General features: G+C 39.2%; 2 protein-coding genes and 1 non-coding gene across 4 annotated transcripts in view; 1 reads left to right on the forward strand and 2 right to left on the reverse strand.

Annotated features, from left to right (window-relative positions):
• LOC145988615 (uncharacterized) overlaps positions 1–3378 on the reverse strand; it is a 627408-nt gene extending 624030 nt beyond the window's left edge. For both annotated transcript variants that reach the window (XM_083123628.1, XM_083123627.1), the window contains exon 1: positions 2879–3378. The gene's annotated coding sequence lies outside the window, so the exon portion shown is untranslated. The remainder of the gene's footprint in view (positions 1–2878) is intronic.
• The window catches only part of LOC145989012 (uncharacterized), a 51320-nt gene that overhangs the window by 9110 nt on the left and 23993 nt on the right, over positions 1–18217 (reverse strand). The window lies entirely within an intron of this gene.
• On the forward strand, positions 15655–15736 carry TRNAS-AGA (transfer RNA serine (anticodon AGA)). The gene has a single exon. It is a non-coding gene; the product is annotated as a tRNA-Ser (tRNA).

Here is an 18217-nt window from a genome sequence, read left to right on the forward strand (position 1 = left end):
TAATTTTTGTTATTCTACGTATTATTTACTTTTTGTGCTAAGTAAGTACTTCGGGGGTGAAGGGTCCGGTTTCCTTGGACGCCCACTAACTACGTCATTGGGGACTGGGTACCAGGAAGTAACACAATAGCCTCACCAAGATTATATACTATATATCTGAGGAATCTGTATGCCTCCATGAGTAAAACATTATTACATGATACAAAATTCAAAAATTCGATTTTCAAAATATCGAAATGCCTTCGAAACACGTGAAGTTACTATAATTCAGTAACATGCTATTAAATATAATTGGAAAAAAAATGAATGAGTTATTTCTAATATTCTGCAAATTAATGACAAACCTTGGGAATGAAGGTCAATATTGTTCAGCTTTGTATGCGAATGTCCTTGAGTCTTTCCAATTAAACTTTGCATAAATATTTCCAACTGTATATTGCACTTGCCAAACAAATTTATTTAGAACAATGGATCCAATTTTATGAATATAGGGAGTACCGTACCGGTTTTCAAAAAATTTACAGGGTACGATGTACCCATTTTATCCTACATACGCCCAATAGTACAAGTTCTTGAGAACGTTGCAAAGTTTGACTTCGTGACGTAGTGTGAATTGTGATTCCTTAGCACTTCTCCCAACACAGTTAATTTGCGTCACAACTTGTCACTTTGGTTACGCCTAACTACCTTACGTGTAATCACAAGTTCACGAGTTCAAGTCCCAAATAATTAAGACCCGTATTTAAGTGCAATATTTAACAAGTCCAGGGTGCGAAATCATTGAAAACTGTTGGGGAGAAAAACTTCTTAATCTACAAAACCCCCTCCCCACAAACATGTGTAAATTATACCATATACATATTTGAATGTTATTAAAAGTAAAAATAAATTACTCAATTAGAAATATATTATTATTATTTACATAAAGGAAATTAATTTGTTACTTTGTACATGTCAGATATTGTAAAGCATCTAACTAATTCATTTACTGATTGGTTAAAGATGTTAAATTATGAAATAGTTGAAGTGGTCTTATAATAGTGTAAGTTTTTGTTTAGTTTGTGCTGTATGTTAACATAAATCAATTATATTTCATAGTTTTTATTGTCTTGCATACTTGTTTAACTTTTATTGTGCGTATTGATGTACATCTGTTAATGATCTCATGAGAGAGAATGCATTCAATACTCACAACTACAATAATTTGTGTGTGTTTCAGATATTATTCTTAGTAAAGTATAGGCTATTTGAAATTAAAAGTAATTGCTTATCTTTTGTTTGTTATAAGCTTATAACAAAAAATCTCTACCCGGAAATTTTTGATGGGGTGAGAATTTTTGATGCCAAGATTGTTGGTGGGGGAAATCCCCCCTGTCCCCCCCAGAATTTCGTACCCATCTATAACAGGATGAATCAAATATATTTTTTGATCATCTCACCGTATCCACAAAAAGTCTCAAGAACCAATATAGAGTATTACAGTACAGTAATACAATAAAGCATGAACGTAATAATTTCATAAGCCTACGCATTGAAAAATGTAGGTTTCGCTTTACACGTGACACAAAAACGAACCAGCTGTCGCCATGTAATCAAGGAGTCCCGGGTTCGAATTTTCAACTGTAGGTTCGGCCCATATCAATCTGCTTGAGTAAAAAGTGTACTTTAAACAAACTGTGACAAGTTTTAATCACGAGGTTCCTGGTTCGATTTGCGGTAGGTTACAGTTCAATGGTTAGTCGGACAGAAAGTCCAACTCTGACTAACAGTGGTTAAAATGTACATAATTTATTAACAGTTGAATGGATTACGAGCTTGCTAACGATTTGGAAAATGGCTAGATGGCTCTATGATCAACTGGCAATTAGGAAACCTCTATTGATTTCTATAAAATATTATGATGAGACCAATGGGGGGGTGGGGAACGATAAATTGAGCATGTTTATTAAACAGCAGCACACTCAAGTCATGAATATATGGATCACACGGTATGCTTCGGTATATATTTTGTATCCTTTTTGTTACTTCCATTATAATGTAATAATAACAACCCGTGGCTCGACAGCCCTTGAAGTGCCTTGGCCTATCTCAGACTGCCATTCTACTACGATTGTTAAAAAAAATAAACCGATTTATCCACACACCAGTAGCGCCGATTCAAACAAACTTCTGCACAAGTTCCTTTTGTTTTATTGCGATTTCATCATGCTACAAATGCAATTTCTACATGGTTCGATTTCGATTTATGTCTGTTAACACATACTGCGGAGTTTTAGCGATTACTTAAGATTTTGTTCAATACATGCTTTCGTAGTTAGGTTTGGTTCTCTTAGCATTAAAATAAAATCCCTAAATGTATTGTACTAAGGTTCCGATCGATTTACTTCTACATTCATTCCCACTAGTCTACGATACTTATTGTTGATTGTCAACGAAGAATACCTTGTCCATGGGATGCGCGCATGCTTGTGTAAGGTAATTTTTAAGTTACTTTTCCCTTCAACATAAACAAATGTTTTTCGAATCCAAACAGTGCTCGTTACTTTAAGGAAGTTTCAAATTTCGTAACAATTATTTCCACAATTCTACGATAATTAGTCTTTCTGCTAGAAGAATTTGAAAGAAATCATAAAACAATCTGAACCGTTACCAAAACGTGTGTCAACACCAGCTACAATTTTCTACCATGGCCCAATTTTTGATCAATTTTACTTTAAATGTACCCTCATACGTTTCACCTACGGGGAAATTCTGGATAATCCCATGATAATGCACAACTTCCCATGGACGACAAGGCATTTTTGTCAATGCAAGAGTTTGCACCATAATTTATGCAATTACAATTTCTTCCCTTGCATGCAAATTATTTTTCACTTACCTTAATTCCAATTTGGTCCTTTGTCCTTTTGATGTAATTTGAGTATTTAGCACTCGCGTCACTTTTGAAGGGGTAAAAAACACAACTGTCAACTATCGTCACATGCACTCGTAAAATTTTGACCGAAAAAAAAAAAACTACCACCAACTTTTCAAGAACCACAACTGAATGCAGCACGACCAGTAACACACAACTTACATACTCGCAAGTTTTAACACAAAGCGTAATAAAATAACTTGGCACCAAACTGAGTCACGAGCTGTTAACGTAAGCACAACACACTTCGCTTCGTGGTCATATCTGCGTACAGAGTAAAATAACTTTTTCACTGGTTGGAAACGAAAAACACTTCACGAAAATAATACGACACACCGCCGAGTGTACCTTGAGGATACAGAATTCACTTTGTTTTGTGAAGGGAAAGTGGACATCTGGCGTTCGACGGGACGCACAGACTTTTCTCTCCCTTGCGTCGTACAACACCGAACTACTCGCGTAGACTTTCCGCGTTGGCGCTGCTTCGCACAAAACGACGCGTCTGCATTCTATCGGCGGAACACTGAACTAAATCGACAATCCACAAGTTGCTCGGCCGTCAAACAAGTGTGCCTGTTGTGTTGTTTATAATGATTTTGGTTTTAAATAAATGTGCACGCCTTAACTTACCATGGGTCCACTGGCGCTAAAGAGTTGAGGGTGTATTGAGGAGTTCAATCCCTCATAAATGTTTAAATTTAAACAAAGGCGCAAGTAGGCAACCCGATCTCTCCAAAATTAGTCTATCCACCTCACCTGTTTGCCCACTTGAACAAATTCATTAAACATGTACACTTTAGAATGATGATCCTTCAATAAATAGTATATTTTGGTGTTCACACAATGTATATTTTGCTCGTGAATACTGCTCTCCTCTGGCGAGACACTTTTTTAGCGAGTTTGTTTACAAAAATTGGAGCAAATATTCTGGTGAACGATGAAACTTTTCCTTCAACTTCCTTAACTTTGTTAATGGAAAGCGAAAGAAATTACCGGTGTTCTTGAATTTTAAAAAAGTGAGAAGCAAGGGTGCCCATCTCCCGCAAGGCTAATGGCGCATCCCCCCCCAAAAAAATCATGTCACAATCCACATTAAGTATTTAATTACGAAAGCGCGTCTACTGAAGATATTTTTTTTAGCTTTGCTAAACACTATTATCGACTTGATCTTAAACACTTTATCAAGAGCTTCACCCCACCCCGTCAAAATTAATATTCAATAAAAATTAATTATCATTCCCCGCGCCAGAATTTTCGCAACAGTCTAAGACGTAATAGCAATACACAAGAGTTGGATACCCCCCAAATGTTATGCTCAGCCTCCCCCCCTAACTAACATTCCTGTCATAATCTAAGACTTAACACTGATATTCAAGAGCTGGATATTGTCCCCCGTTAACCCTCAATTTCTGCCCAGCATTCGCGGATCAATTTAAGGCATAATATGTAAGAGTCGGATATCCACCCGACCCCTGATCAGAAGTATCCAATAGGCTTAATAGATTGTAACCAGGACATCGGATTTATGGAAGGCGCCAAATCAAGTCTGGGATTTTTTTTTTTTTTTTTGTAAAACGACTATAATAAACAAATTGAGCTATATTAAAATAGAACTTCAGACACAAAGTAAGATGCTATTGTTTTAAAGGTTGAGTAACTGTTTTATCGAATGAATTGTTAGTGGTGTTTGTTCCATACTTAAGAAATGGTATACTAAAATGCTTTCAATTCAATTCCATTTTGTTTGTCTGGCGGGGATTTAAAATTTGTTCGTCTGACGGGGAGAAATCTCCGTCGTTTCATACCTGCAGGAAATACCTTGCTAGTGCCATCTATTAGTTAAAGCGCAAAGCTTCCTGTTAGGAGTCTGCTTATGGTGCAACGTGTTGTAGTACTTACATAAACATTGCGTTTCAATAGTAAACAAAATTTCTCTGGAAGTAGGGAAATGTTCCACAAACATTTTGGGGGTTAAATGAAAGAGTGCCACACCTATCTACTCTATATTCCAGCGGAGAATGACTTATAAAACTATCTGTACCTTCACTGTCCCTGTTGCGATTCCCGTTTAGACAGAAATCTGTGACTTTGATCTCATCGTGCAAATATCCTTCTCATCTGCATCAAAGGTCAACAACTCCCAAGTTTTGGGAACGAAGGGGAGTTTCATTGCTTCAGCCGGGGGTGAAATGTACTGTAGGCACTGTGATTGAATATTGTGTATTTTTTGCTAAAGCAATATGAAGTGTGTAAGGGATGATTTCAGTACCAGTAAATTAACACTTCAAGATATATTTTAAAAGATGTAGAAAAATGTAGTATTTGTGTTATATTCATAAATTTTATGTAACGTAATGACCCCTGCTCCCACACACATAATTTACCTTCATTTAATACTGTTAATTTTTTAAAAAAATGGAATTGGTTTTCAAACCCCCCTTGATAACCCGTGAGCCCCCCTGGAGATGAATTCTAGCTACGGGCCTGGGCCCTGGTTCAACTGGCTGATCAAGGGGGGTGGAAAACTTGACGCATCCGTCGACGTCGTCACGATAGGGAACGATGTTACCCTTTCCTATCCACACAGTCTTAACATTGCTATGGAAAATAAAGCGAAATAAATAAATATTTCTTCGCAGAATTCGTTGTCGTCTCTTACTTGCAGGAAATGCCTAGCTACTAGTGTCATCTAGTAGTTAAAGCGCAAAGCTTCCTGGTAGGAGTCTGCTTATGATGCATGGAACCACAAGAAAAGAAACCTTCGCAGAACCTCATCGCGCTGGCGGGTGGGGAAAAGGACAGGGGGGAAGGAGCCTTCAGCGCGGCCAACGTCAGCGCCAAACCTATTTATTTCTCCAACGGACTGCTCAAAACACGTTTCCTGCTCATCTGAGTTGAACATGGAGGGGAGAGATAGAGTGGAACTCCACTCAGCCATGAAAAGCGCTGTTTGTATTTTATCCCACCCGAAAATCTAATCTATTTCTATTTTAGTAATTTTACGTCGCTGTTGTGTCTCTCCCTCTCGCTAGAAAAAAATCTGCGGACGTCCCCTTGTTCCCCAGTGCGCACGCTTATGCCGCACCCCCCCCCCGCTCCCGAAAACGCCGTTCATCCGCTACTATTAGATCATAGGATTTTGTAGCAGATCTTCTGGTTTCCTAAGGAACAATCTCCCGATTGTCTCAAGTCGGACCTGGCGCTGGCAACACTGTCCGAGCACCGATAACGGCAGGGAAGATGCGCGAACGCTTTTGACGGAAGGTTTTTTCCCTTGTGTATTCATTTTCTGCCTTTCATAACAATAGTAAATGGAGGCAAAATTTCTCTCATTTTGCAGGTAAAAGAAAGAGTACAAAACCCCAGGCTAGAGTGTAGTTTACGTCCATCTTGCCCACTCCTTCTTGCCCGTTTACGTCCTTCTTGCGCACTCCTTCTTGCCCGTTTACAAAACCGTGCTAGCAGACAGCCGGCGCTCCGGCATCCGTAGGGTAAGTAAGTTTTTGTTTTTACACTTTCTGTCACTTAACCATTCAAGGGAACGAGGTATGCCTACGAGGTTAGGTTAGGCCTGTTAGGTTAGGTTCCATTAGCAGTCATTTCACCCCTAAATATGTGCTTCATCATCGAAAAATGTCCTCAGTACGTTCAATCACGCATATCCGGACAACATCGGTTTTTATCGATTTTCTCCTCGAGGAAATTTTTCCTCGCCTTGGGATTTAGTTTGTTCAATTCCTTATACAATAACCTTTCCAACGATATATGACACGTATTCCTTATGAAAAGGATGTAAACTAGACTCTTACCAAACCCCATCTACTCTATATTATAATTCGGGAATAACTTATAAAACTAATATTTTAATGAATTTGCATTAGAATATTTCGATGTAACGCAATTGTATCATTTAACATACCATGCCACGTGGTAGTACGTGTGTAAAGAAAATATAACAATAAACTTATATCAATTTAATTAATGTTTTTAAGGGAAAGTAAAATAGAATGATATATTAAAGCTATTCAGAAGAGAGAAATTTTCACGGAATATTATTTTCAATCTCTCGATGTCGTCATTGCATTCGTGGCAGAGAGTCCCTTACAGAGGGCGTAACCCTCTAACAGGTAGCTAGCTTGGCTAGCAAGGGGGGGGGGGGAAGAGAGTGCTTGCAATACGAAAGGAATTGATGTACGTACACTTCGCAACATCTTATTTGACCGCCCCCAAAATAATTCTAAGTCCCGAAATCGTAAACTTAGCAACATTGCACTTCAGCTCCAGGTGAGAGTAGCCAACTTTGAGTAGGTCCTTCCACTAGACGAAAAACACTGCGGTGATAGGTTTTCAATTTAACACTTTCCATGAACTTAGAGACTATAAACCGCTATTATAAAACACAATCAAACAGAAATAATAAATTGGAAAAATAACCTTGAAGGATATTTACGATTCTGCTTGCTCGACTTGAAATTTGGCGGGTTTGAAACACTGAATAGAGTTTTTCTCCACCTGGAGGAAATTGCCATCACGTTTGTGCAGAAAGAAGCAAATTTGTGAGGAGTTTATGCGCCATTTTATTTACAATACCTTGCATAATATCGAACAGTTCTCAAAAACATATATTTTACACGACTTGTCGAGAAAATGTGCTTGCAACACGGGAATGTGGGAGTCTTCATAAACGTCAACATGTTTTTAAGGGTGTAAGGTGATTAAGTTAACGTGAAGCAGTTGGTTAGGCCTTGCTACCCTTATTTTTCATCAAACGTGAAAGGTCGCGGGTTCAAATCCCACCCTCTCCTCTTTTTTTTTTGTTTTTTTGCTGAACAGATACCGTTGATATTAGAATATTTAAATACTTTCTATATTTTTTTTTGCATTTTCCGGCCTTTTTTTGGCTTTTAGTTTATTTGTCAGTATTTTTAACAGTTTATGTTGAATTTTTACTTATTTTTGAGGTTTATTTTTCTCTTCGCCTGTTGTTTCGTGCATTTTAAATGCATTTACTAGTAAAACTTACATATTTAGATTTCTTGACATGGTTCTTTTAGCAAATTCACCATGAATCGAAAATACGGCAATGGAAAAGCACATTATTATTCTTAACTGAAACGTTTGGCAATGGATTAAAATACTTTGTGTGAAGATCTACTTTGAGGTTCTTTTTCGGGACACTATTATCGCTCTAATCTGTAGTTTTAAAGTAAATTTAGTCACAATATTAAATGCAATTACACTCTGGTGTACGCGAAGCAGAACTGTATTTTCGGATGCTGGCCGACTACAGTATCGTAGAAGGCCCACTCTGAAAGGAGATGAATTTGTTGGTTTGGTGTTTTAAGTCAACTTTATGCATAGTAAGTCCTCCTCCGTAGTCGAGCGGGTTAAGGCGTTCACTCGTCTTGAGATCGTTCGCTGCGGGACGGCGTAGGTTCGAATCCGGCTCTGGTCGGAATTTATTCGGCCTACGTATAGGGCCGGTGGCAACCCACCATCGTGAGGAAATTGGGAAGCTCCGAGTGAGTGAGCGTAACCTGGTCAAGAAGACCTACAATAACGGCTGGGGGTTCGTCGGGCTGATCACTCGTCACCCCAACACTGGTCTGAGACCTCCACGCTATAACAGGTGACGGCGGAACAGTGTGGGAGGGAGACCAGCAGTCGGTAGGTAAGCCAAGGCCCGCCATGGTGCTGTAGAGCTGTAGGGTTATGTTATGCATAGTAAGGCTAATCGGGACTGGACCTACAGTTTAAAGTGGGATCCGAACCGAGTGCATAAAATATCGTGAACCGTGTGGTGTAGGGGGATCGTTTGCTTATGGAATGGAAGGTCATGGGTTCAAACCTACTTCTTTGCAAAATCTTTTTCGGGAAGTAAACGGCTTTGGACGAGAATGCTTATCTACGTTTCTTGGATATTTCCGTTGATATTTATGCGATTTATATCCAGCATTTCCGGATGCAGAAAGTTGACATGTAAGTTCTTAATATGTGTTAACTTATAACAGCTGAATGAAAGGAAAAGTATTTCCTAAAATCCTGCCAATCACTGAAAGATTAAAAACATTAGTAGAAGCATTACTCGAGGCATGCACAGTGGCGACGATTATGGAGTGTCGAGGGGCAGATGACCCAGCACTATGCTTAACATTATTTACCAAGGAAAATAAACTCTCCTTGCCCTCCCCCTCTCCCCCCCTTCCACCTTGCCCCATCAGTTTTGAAACAAAATCGCTTCCACTGAGCATGCATCGCATAAATATTTACAGTAATATAATATAATATTATATTACGTTATTAGAACACTTCGTACTCGGTAAATAAAAAGGATAAAATAATAAGGAAAGAGTGGGATTTGAACCTACGATGTTTCGATCTTGACGAAAACAGTAAAAAAACGAAAGTGTTGTCATCTAACCAACTACTCCAGGAGAATGTTAAAAGAAATCTCAGTAAAACACGTTAATCTCAGTTGAAGCAACGTTGTGCGGGAGTCTCGAACCATTTTTCGCCAAGAACCAAGGAAAAGACACACTTTGCAGAATCGTTTGGTGTTGTGCAAGGTATCCTTACTAAACATTTCGCATAAAATCATCATAAATTTGCCTTCTTGCATTCAAATGTGACCGCAATTCTTTCTAGGTGGATGAGAACCTGTTCAGTGTTTCACAATGCACATACATTTTCCTATTTTCAAATTCAGAACGAAGAATATTGAAATATTTTCAACATTCGTATTTCTACTTAACATTTTTTTGTCTACTCATATATTTTATCACTGCTTTAGGGTATCTTTACTTTATGGAATGTGAAAGAATGAAAAAAAAATATCACGAGCGTTTTCATTCAGGAAGAAGAAATGTTGCAAAGTTGGCTACTCTTAGTTGGCTCTGAAGCGCTATGCTGCCAAATTTACGAATTCCGGACTTTGAAATTTTTCAGGGCGGTCAAATAAGATGTTGCGAAGTGTACATTGTGCGCAAATTTAAATGGGAATCTGATGTTGATGACTAGAAACCTCCTGATCCTTTCCCATTTTAGTATATTAAGAAGGAGAAGTTCACTTTGTACTTCAATACATAGGCAGGCGCCAATGGCTTAAAATTGCAGTTATCATTTTCGTATGATTTCTAAGGGTCCCACAAGCACACTTTTGAATCAACCTAAAATGTTATTGGTTTATTGTTATCATCAACATTTTCATTATTGTTTACAATAATGACAGCACCTATCATCATTGAAGTTTGGTTGCTCACTTTCATCAGCTGATATTCCCGTCTGACAAGGAGAAGGCACGGCTTGGGAAATTGAGTTTGGGACGGGATTTTGTTTTGTGGTATGGAACCAAGGTCCGTAGAATTAATTTCCTCCCTGCCTGAGAAGGTCCCGCCATAACTGGGCTTTTTAACAACCCTTGCGGTCGAGAATTCTGTGATGTCATCGCGGAAGCACTTGCCTTCCTTCCCTAGTCTTTTTACATGGAAGCGCATTGGAGGCACGAATGTTTTCAATTAGTATACAGACCTATATGTATGCAATTGTTGTTGGAATTTTTGTATGCAACATCGTATTTAGAGGGAGGGTTCTGGAGGTCAAGCTCCCCCGGAAAAGTTGCCAAGTACTAAAATTTAATAATCAAAATACTTGATTACAGTAGGACCAGTGCGCTGGAACGCTCTGGAACTCTGTTTGTTGTCGGAACTCATTTCCTGCTGTGACATAGTACACCGAAGTCCATTCTTTGTTACACCTTGTAAACAATAGGTAAAGAGGAAGGAGAAATATCTTGAAATAAATTTTACTCTTGTCGGTGGTTGGTCCGAAACTTTAGAAGAAAAAACACATTACGGTCAGTGCTATAAGTTTAAGTTGCAATTGAGTACCTAATTTCCTGAAATGACAGACGTGATTGATAGATCTTGTGTTTATATATATTTATTTTGGATGTAATAACATAATAATAATAATAATTATTATTATTATTTAAGTGATGAGCACAATTTTACAACCAGGTCAAAATTGGTTATACAAAATTACAGAATTGAGTACATAATTATAAAATAATACAGTAGATCCTACAATCTTATAGACATAAAGGTAAAGGTAAAGTGTTCCCCTGTGCATAGCACACATGAACGCCCCACACTTTCTTGCTCCGGTCGTGAATGGGGGTGATGTGATCAGCATCACGCCCCTGACCGCCTTTACCCCCCAGGGTTTCCCCCAGGTACCCATGTTATTCGACGCTGGGTAGGCGCCGGGGCCGCTTCCACCGTTTGAAAAGTTCCCGGATTTGAACCGGCCGGGGATCGAACCCGGGACCTTGAGCATGGTAGTCAGACGCGTTACCGACTGAGCCACTGCGGCCAACACAATCTTATAGACATCATCATAAATTCAAATTATAGGTTTCAACAGGATCAGCTACTAAACCTCTAGTCTTATTTAGACATGTAAGAATTGCGATATACCTATGCCTGGGAATATTTGGGAATTTTATAAGATATATTATTAAAAAAATGTATTATTTTTTCTACGGTAAACATATTCTACGGTAAACGACATGAATTCAACAATCGAATTACATGATTCCCCACCCCCAGAAATCCAGTTCCTCTGCAGGCGCCCCTGGCAGTCATATTTAGTACGACTCGTTCACTCGTCTTGAGATCGTTCGCTGTGGGACGCGTAGGTTCGAATACGGCTCTGGTCAGAATTTATTCGGCCTACGTATAGGGCCGGTGGCAACCCACCATCGTGAGGAAATTGGGGAGCTCCGAGTGAGTGAGCGTAATCCGGTCGAGAAGACCTACTATAACGGCTGGGGATACGTCGGGCTGACCACCCCCGACTATTCCAATACTGGTTGAAGATCTCCACGCTTAGAGGTGACGAAGGAAAGTGTGGGAGGGAGACCGGCAGTCGGTAGGCCCTTCATGGGCTGTTGCGCAACGGATTATTACTATTATAATAACAATAAACAAATGGTTAGGAGAGTATCTATCTATCCAAGTTTTCTCTTCCTTTCGGTATGGTATGGGGGGGGGGGATGGCAACCTTGACGCATCCGTCGGCGTCGTCACTGTAGGGAACGATGTTACCCTCTGCTATCCACACAGTCTTAACATTGCTATGGAAAATAAAGCGAAAGAAACAAATATTTCTTCGCAGAATTCGTCGTCGTCTCATACTTGCAGGAAATGCCTCGCCAGTGTCATCTAGTAGTTAAAGCGCAAAGCTTCCTGGTAGGAGTCTGTTTATGATGTAAGGTATTCATTTTCTGCCTTTCACACCAATAGTAAATGGAGGCAAAATTTGTCTCATTTTGAAGGTAAAAGAAAAAGTACCACACCCCATGTACTCTATATTACAGCGGGAAATGACTTATAAAACTAACATTTTCGTGAATTTGCATTAGAATATTTCGATGTAACACAATTGTATGATTTAAAATACCATGTCACGTGGTAGTACGTGTGTAAAGAAAATATATATAAAAAATTATATCAATTTAATTAATGTTTTTATAAGAAAGTAGAATAGTTTAATATATTAACGCTGTTTAGAAGAGAGAAATTTTCACGGAGTATTATTTTCAATCTCTCGATGTCGGCAGTGCAGAAGTGAGCGGTATCTATATATTCGTGGCATAAGAGTTTTATTATATGTATTAAAGGAATTGATGTAAATTGTACTCCGATTCTGATATTGATGACTAAAAAGCTCCTGATCCTTTCTAATTTTTGTATATTGAGAAGGAGAAGTTCACTTTGTACTTCAATACATAGGCAGGCGCCAATGGGTTTACGTTGTAGGCATCATTTTCGTATGATTTCACACTTTTGAATCAACCTAAAATGTTATTGGTTTATTGTTATCATTAATATTTTCATTATTGTTTACAATGATGACAGTACACCTATCTTCATTGAAGTTCGGTTGCTCATTTTCATCAGCTGATATACCCGTCTGACAAGGAGAAGGCACGGTTTGGGAAGGGAAATTGAGTTTTGGACAGGACTTCTTGTAGTGGTATGGAACCCCATAGGCGTGAGCGCGGGTAAGGGGAGCAAGACAGGGAAGCTGCCCCCCAATACTAAAGTGGGGAGGGGGCCAAGGACAGTTGACGTTCTCTTTGTAGACAAGGCTTAGATTTACGAAGCCATAGTGCAGGGGCAAACAGTGTGGGAGTAACAGTCCCCGCGTCTCCCTAATCGCCTTTACTGTTGGAAACAAATAAATTATGTGTAGTTCTTTTGAGTTTGCTGCACGAAACCATGTTCATATGCAGATCTCCACGCTCAGAGGTGACGAAGGAAAGCGTGGGAGGGAGACCGGCAGTCGGTAGGTAAGCCAAGGCCCTTCATGGGCTGTTACGCACAGGATTATTATTTATTTCTAGCACGCACTAGCCATCAATTTCCGAGAAAAACACTTGAAAGTTTCGAAGATTTCCATCCGCGGCTCATCATAATATTGGCCGACTGGCAAGTGGCCCGGTGATAGTGTAACAGGAAGGTTCTGGGTCAGATTATTTTTCTTTGTATAATGATTCAAATGTACGCTGCAAGACTTAAAATTTCATAGTGGGAAATTTAGATGTAACCATGGTTAAGTGACAAAAAGGTTCCATACCCTTCACATCGCCACGAAAAAAAAGGACGAAAACGAAATACATGTTTCTGAGAACAATACCTGGCGATCTTATATTTTCTCACATTAAAGGCCTCGCTACTGCCATCTACTAGGTAAGGCGCAAAGCTTCCAGCAGCGCCTACTTTCGCATTGGGAGGCCGAAAATTATTGGAGTAGGGGAAATTTTGAAGCGATATCAAAGGGAAAATGGGACTTTTCCCCTTTCCACAAACATTTTGAGAGTAAAAAAAAGTTCCACAGCAATCTGTTATATATTACAGTGGGGAGTAAGATATAAAACAAACATTGTCATGAATTAACATTACGGTAAAATATCATCAGGTTATTGAACATACCATATTATGTGGCATTACATGTGTATAGCAAAAAAAGTATATTAATTTAATTAATGTTTTTATGGGAAAGAAAAGAAGTGTTAATCTTGCTGTCTGTTCGGAAGAGAGCAATTTGTACAGTGTATAATGTCCAAGCTCTCGATGTCATTAGTGTATGGAGACTGTGGTACATATATACACAAATGATAAGTATTAAAACATTGAGGCATCACGTGAGGCAAATGATGATATTTCGAAACCGTCTCTGAATAATTGATGACACATATACACTGAGCCTTCAATTCTTTTAATGGTGTTTTGAACCCACGATCACCCAATTATTTGTCAAGTAGAAAAAGGTCTTTAATAGCTCTGTTTGTAACTCAATATGACTAAAAATTTAATAATTTAGTTTCTCACAAAAAATAGAAAGAATCAGTTTTCATTGTTAATAGCTCTGTTTGTAAGTCAATATGACTAAAAATTTCATAATTTATTTTCTCACAAAAAATAGAAAGAATCAGTTTTCATCGACAGGACGAAAAGGGATGTTCAGGCAGGCAGGGATTTATCGATGCCTAGTCGGGAGATAGGCCAAGGCCCTTCCAGGGCTGTCGAGCCACGGTATTTTTATTATTTATTATTATTCATGGCATCGAAACAAAAAAACAAAAACAACCATGAAGAAAATTTGTTCGAATTAATGCTCTCCAAATGCTGTGTAAGTTTATCATTGAAGTAGGGCAACACTCTACCCCCGCCCAGCCCCTCACACACACACACACACACACACACACATAATATGTCTTTACGTGTGTACGCGCCTGTTTCAGCATGCTCTCTCCACCAAGAATAACCTATATCTGTTTATGTACTATGTCAATATTGGGATATTAGGTAAGCCAAGGCCCTCACGGGCTGTAGAGCTATGGGTTATGTAATATACTAGTACACTATTTACTTTCCCCGATGGCGCAGTGGTAGCGTCGTCGCCTTGTACTGAAGGCGTTCAATACGTGGTGGAGGCACATAGTGGTTCGGATCCCACTTTAAGCTGTAGGTCTAATCCCGATTAGTCTTACTGTGCATAAAGTGGACTTAAAACACCAAATCAACGAACAAGTACATTGTTAAGATGCGAAGAACTATTATATCAGTATTCTATTCCTTTTTTATCACATTTGACTTAAACGAAAGGTGTCCTATTTTGGTAAAGAAAATTATATCACACGCTGTGCTTCGGACTCCGACTGCGGGACGGCATGGGTTCGAGTTGGCCTCGCTTCAGTTTCTGGGTTTTCGGCCTGTGTATAGGACTGGTGGCTGGCAACCCACCATATTGAGGAAATTGGCGAGCTACGAGTGAGTATTGTAATCCGGTCTGCGAAATCTCCTATAACAGCTGGGGGTTCGACGTCCTGACTGACACCCAAGTCACCTTATTACCGGTTGAAGGTAGGATTGTGGGAGGGAGACTGGCAGTCGGAAGAGATGGCCAAAGCCCTTCCAGGGCCCTAAAGCCACGGATTATTATTATTATTAGACATGTTCATCTTAGTAGATGTGATCGCTAGTTATTAAATTTTGTTTTATTAATTTTCTTCTTCTTGGAAAATCTTTCGGGGGTCTGGACTCCCTGGACTCCTCCTAATCTAAACACATGCTTGATTATTGAAACTAATTTATTTTACCGTAATGATATTTCATTTCACGTTATAAAACAATCACGTCCAACGTTTGAGATAATACGAATGCATGAGAAGCCATGCAGTCGTGGCCGAGTGGTTAAGGCGTCTGACTAGAAATCAGATTCCCTCTGGGAGCGTAGGTTCGAATCCTACCGACTGCGCAAAATTTTTATTCCTTCAATTTCCTTTCATCTTTGCAATTCAAATATAATTTTACATTCATTTCTTATTATTTTTGTAAAATAATCGTGATAACCTCCACGCTATAACAGGTGACGGAGGAACAGTGTGGGAGGGAGACCAGCAGTCGGTAGGTAAGCCAAGGCCCTCACGGGCTGTAGAGCTATGGGTTATTATAATCGTGATAGCAAGTAATGTATTTTTCTTTATTTTTCCCTTTCATTGTTGGGTATGCTCACTTCAAGTCTTATCAGCGTTTCCATTTAAAGTAAAAACGAGCAGAAATTAATGTGGTTTTATTTGTATTTAAAAGTAGAACACTTTAGGGAGTGTCTGCTGATTCAGTTCTTAAATAGGTACAAACGCAACCTAACGGTGTCAAAGTTAAGCAGAAGAGCATCATCACTGGCTTCAAAATGAGGATGATGATGAATGACGATTTGGAAGAAATAGATGAAGGGGGGCAATCGTGCCTAAGCCAGGACTCGAACCTGAATCTGTCGGCATACGTTTGTATAGCTACTACACATGTGCCCAGGAAGGTTGATCTGCATCCCTGTCATCTTGCTCATTTTGTAAACAAGTAAATAAGGCACTAAAGTTGGACTCCATTATCAGGCTTATTTCTGCAAAGTTGAGCTTCACCCTAAGGTTATGTGGGCTATATACACGAGAGATTTAAACACCAAACAAACATTTTTAGCCCAAAAATACATTTTTTTAGAACTACATAGAAGCAAGCACACACACAGACAGAACAAGGGAGAAAGTGGAAAAAGCAGTAAAAAAAAGAGAGAGAAAAGAAATACGAGGGAGAGAGAGAGAACGCGAGAGAGAGGATGAGAAACAAAGCAGAGGAAGACAAAGAGGTAGGAAAGAGAAGAGACAGAGCGAGAAAGAAAAGGGGAAATTATTGCCACCTCGGTGGCTGATCAGTGGGGCTCGGAAGTTGATGAAAAATCATAATTTTCTTCCGAGTCTTAAAAACAATGCTAAAACTGATATCAGACCGTTTCCCATAATAATTTAGAACAAGAAAACATTGTTTTCATTTTGCTTTTCTTTGGTATTTTTCGGCCCTTTTTTTGTCATTTTTCAGTAATTTTTTTTCGCCTTTATTTTTTAGGTGCATTTTTCTTATCCCCTATTATTTCGTGAATTTTTTAATGCATTTGCTAGCCTAATGTATGTAATGTATGTATTTACATTTCCTGACACAGTCTTTTTAACAAGTTCGCATTAATCGAAAATACGGTCAATGGAAATGTACAATATCATTTTTAACTGAAAGTTTGGCAATGGACTAAATAATTAATTGTGGTAAATTTATTTTTCCTCCAGCACTTAAAATACTTCGTGTAAAGCCTACTTTGAGGTTCTCTTGCTGGCCAGTATTATCGCTTTCATGGGTTTTAGTCACAATGTAAAAAAATGTACGCAAAACACATGTATTTTCAGATGCTGGCCGACTACTGTATAGTGCAAGGTTCACTCTGAAAGGAGGTGAATGACTTACACAGAAATGCCTTGAAGTACAAATAAAGAAATCTACATTAGCACTTTATTGGCCCCCTTTTCCTACTTGCTTCAGTAGTTTAAACCACCCAACAAAGGGTTTTATCTAATTATTCAACTTACACAACATAACCCGTGGCTCGACAGCCCTTGAAGGGCCTAAGCTGCTCGTCAAGTCAACCTTGCAGCAGGTTTTCGCATATGTAGTTCCAAACGTGCGCGCAAGAACATAGTTCCACTGAGACGGGTTCTATTCCGACACAACTGCATACTTGCAAGAAAACAGTTATTTAATTTGTAATATACAGACAAAATAGTACATCCATTAGCAGGTATGGACTTAATTGGTTGCAATCACTGTGCAGACGAACTTAGAACCGTAGATTCGCCAACTGCAATGTGTAGTGCGTTGAAGAGACACTGAAACTTTAGAGCGAGTCGAGCGAGACTGAATGCGTTGCAGAACGCGTGGAATCGGCGATACCAGTGTTGCACATCCCACTATTTTAACCCTATGTTTATTGTAGAGCGGCGAGAATGGCTGAATCTACTGTTCAGCGCGCGGTTTTACCCGAATGTTATTTTGGACTTCGTCCGAAGGGAAATTTTCTTCAAAGACAAGCAAGTTGTTTTGAATGCATAATCCTCCTTGCGGCAACAAGATCAAAGTAAAACAGGGCGTGAGGTGATTTGCCGTCAATGTGCGCACGAATTGTATCACGGGTGTTGAATGATTTGCTGTTTGAGTTTAGCAAGAGGAAACGATTGTTTGTTTTTTGACGACAAAAGAATCTCCGCGGTATTGAAAGATATCGCAGTGAGAAGAAACATGTTTATTATTTGGACGAGACGTCCTTCAACTCGGTGGGTGGGGGAAGGGGGAATAAAACATGGAAGGATACCAGCATGCAAAACCACGCCAGGGCTGAAGAAACCAACGATGAGGG

Source organism: Lepisma saccharinum, chromosome 6, assembly GCF_977018435.1.
Source record: "Lepisma saccharinum chromosome 6, izLepSacc3.1, whole genome shotgun sequence".
In the NCBI taxonomy this organism is placed as follows: domain Eukaryota; kingdom Metazoa; phylum Arthropoda; class Insecta; order Zygentoma; family Lepismatidae; genus Lepisma; species Lepisma saccharinum.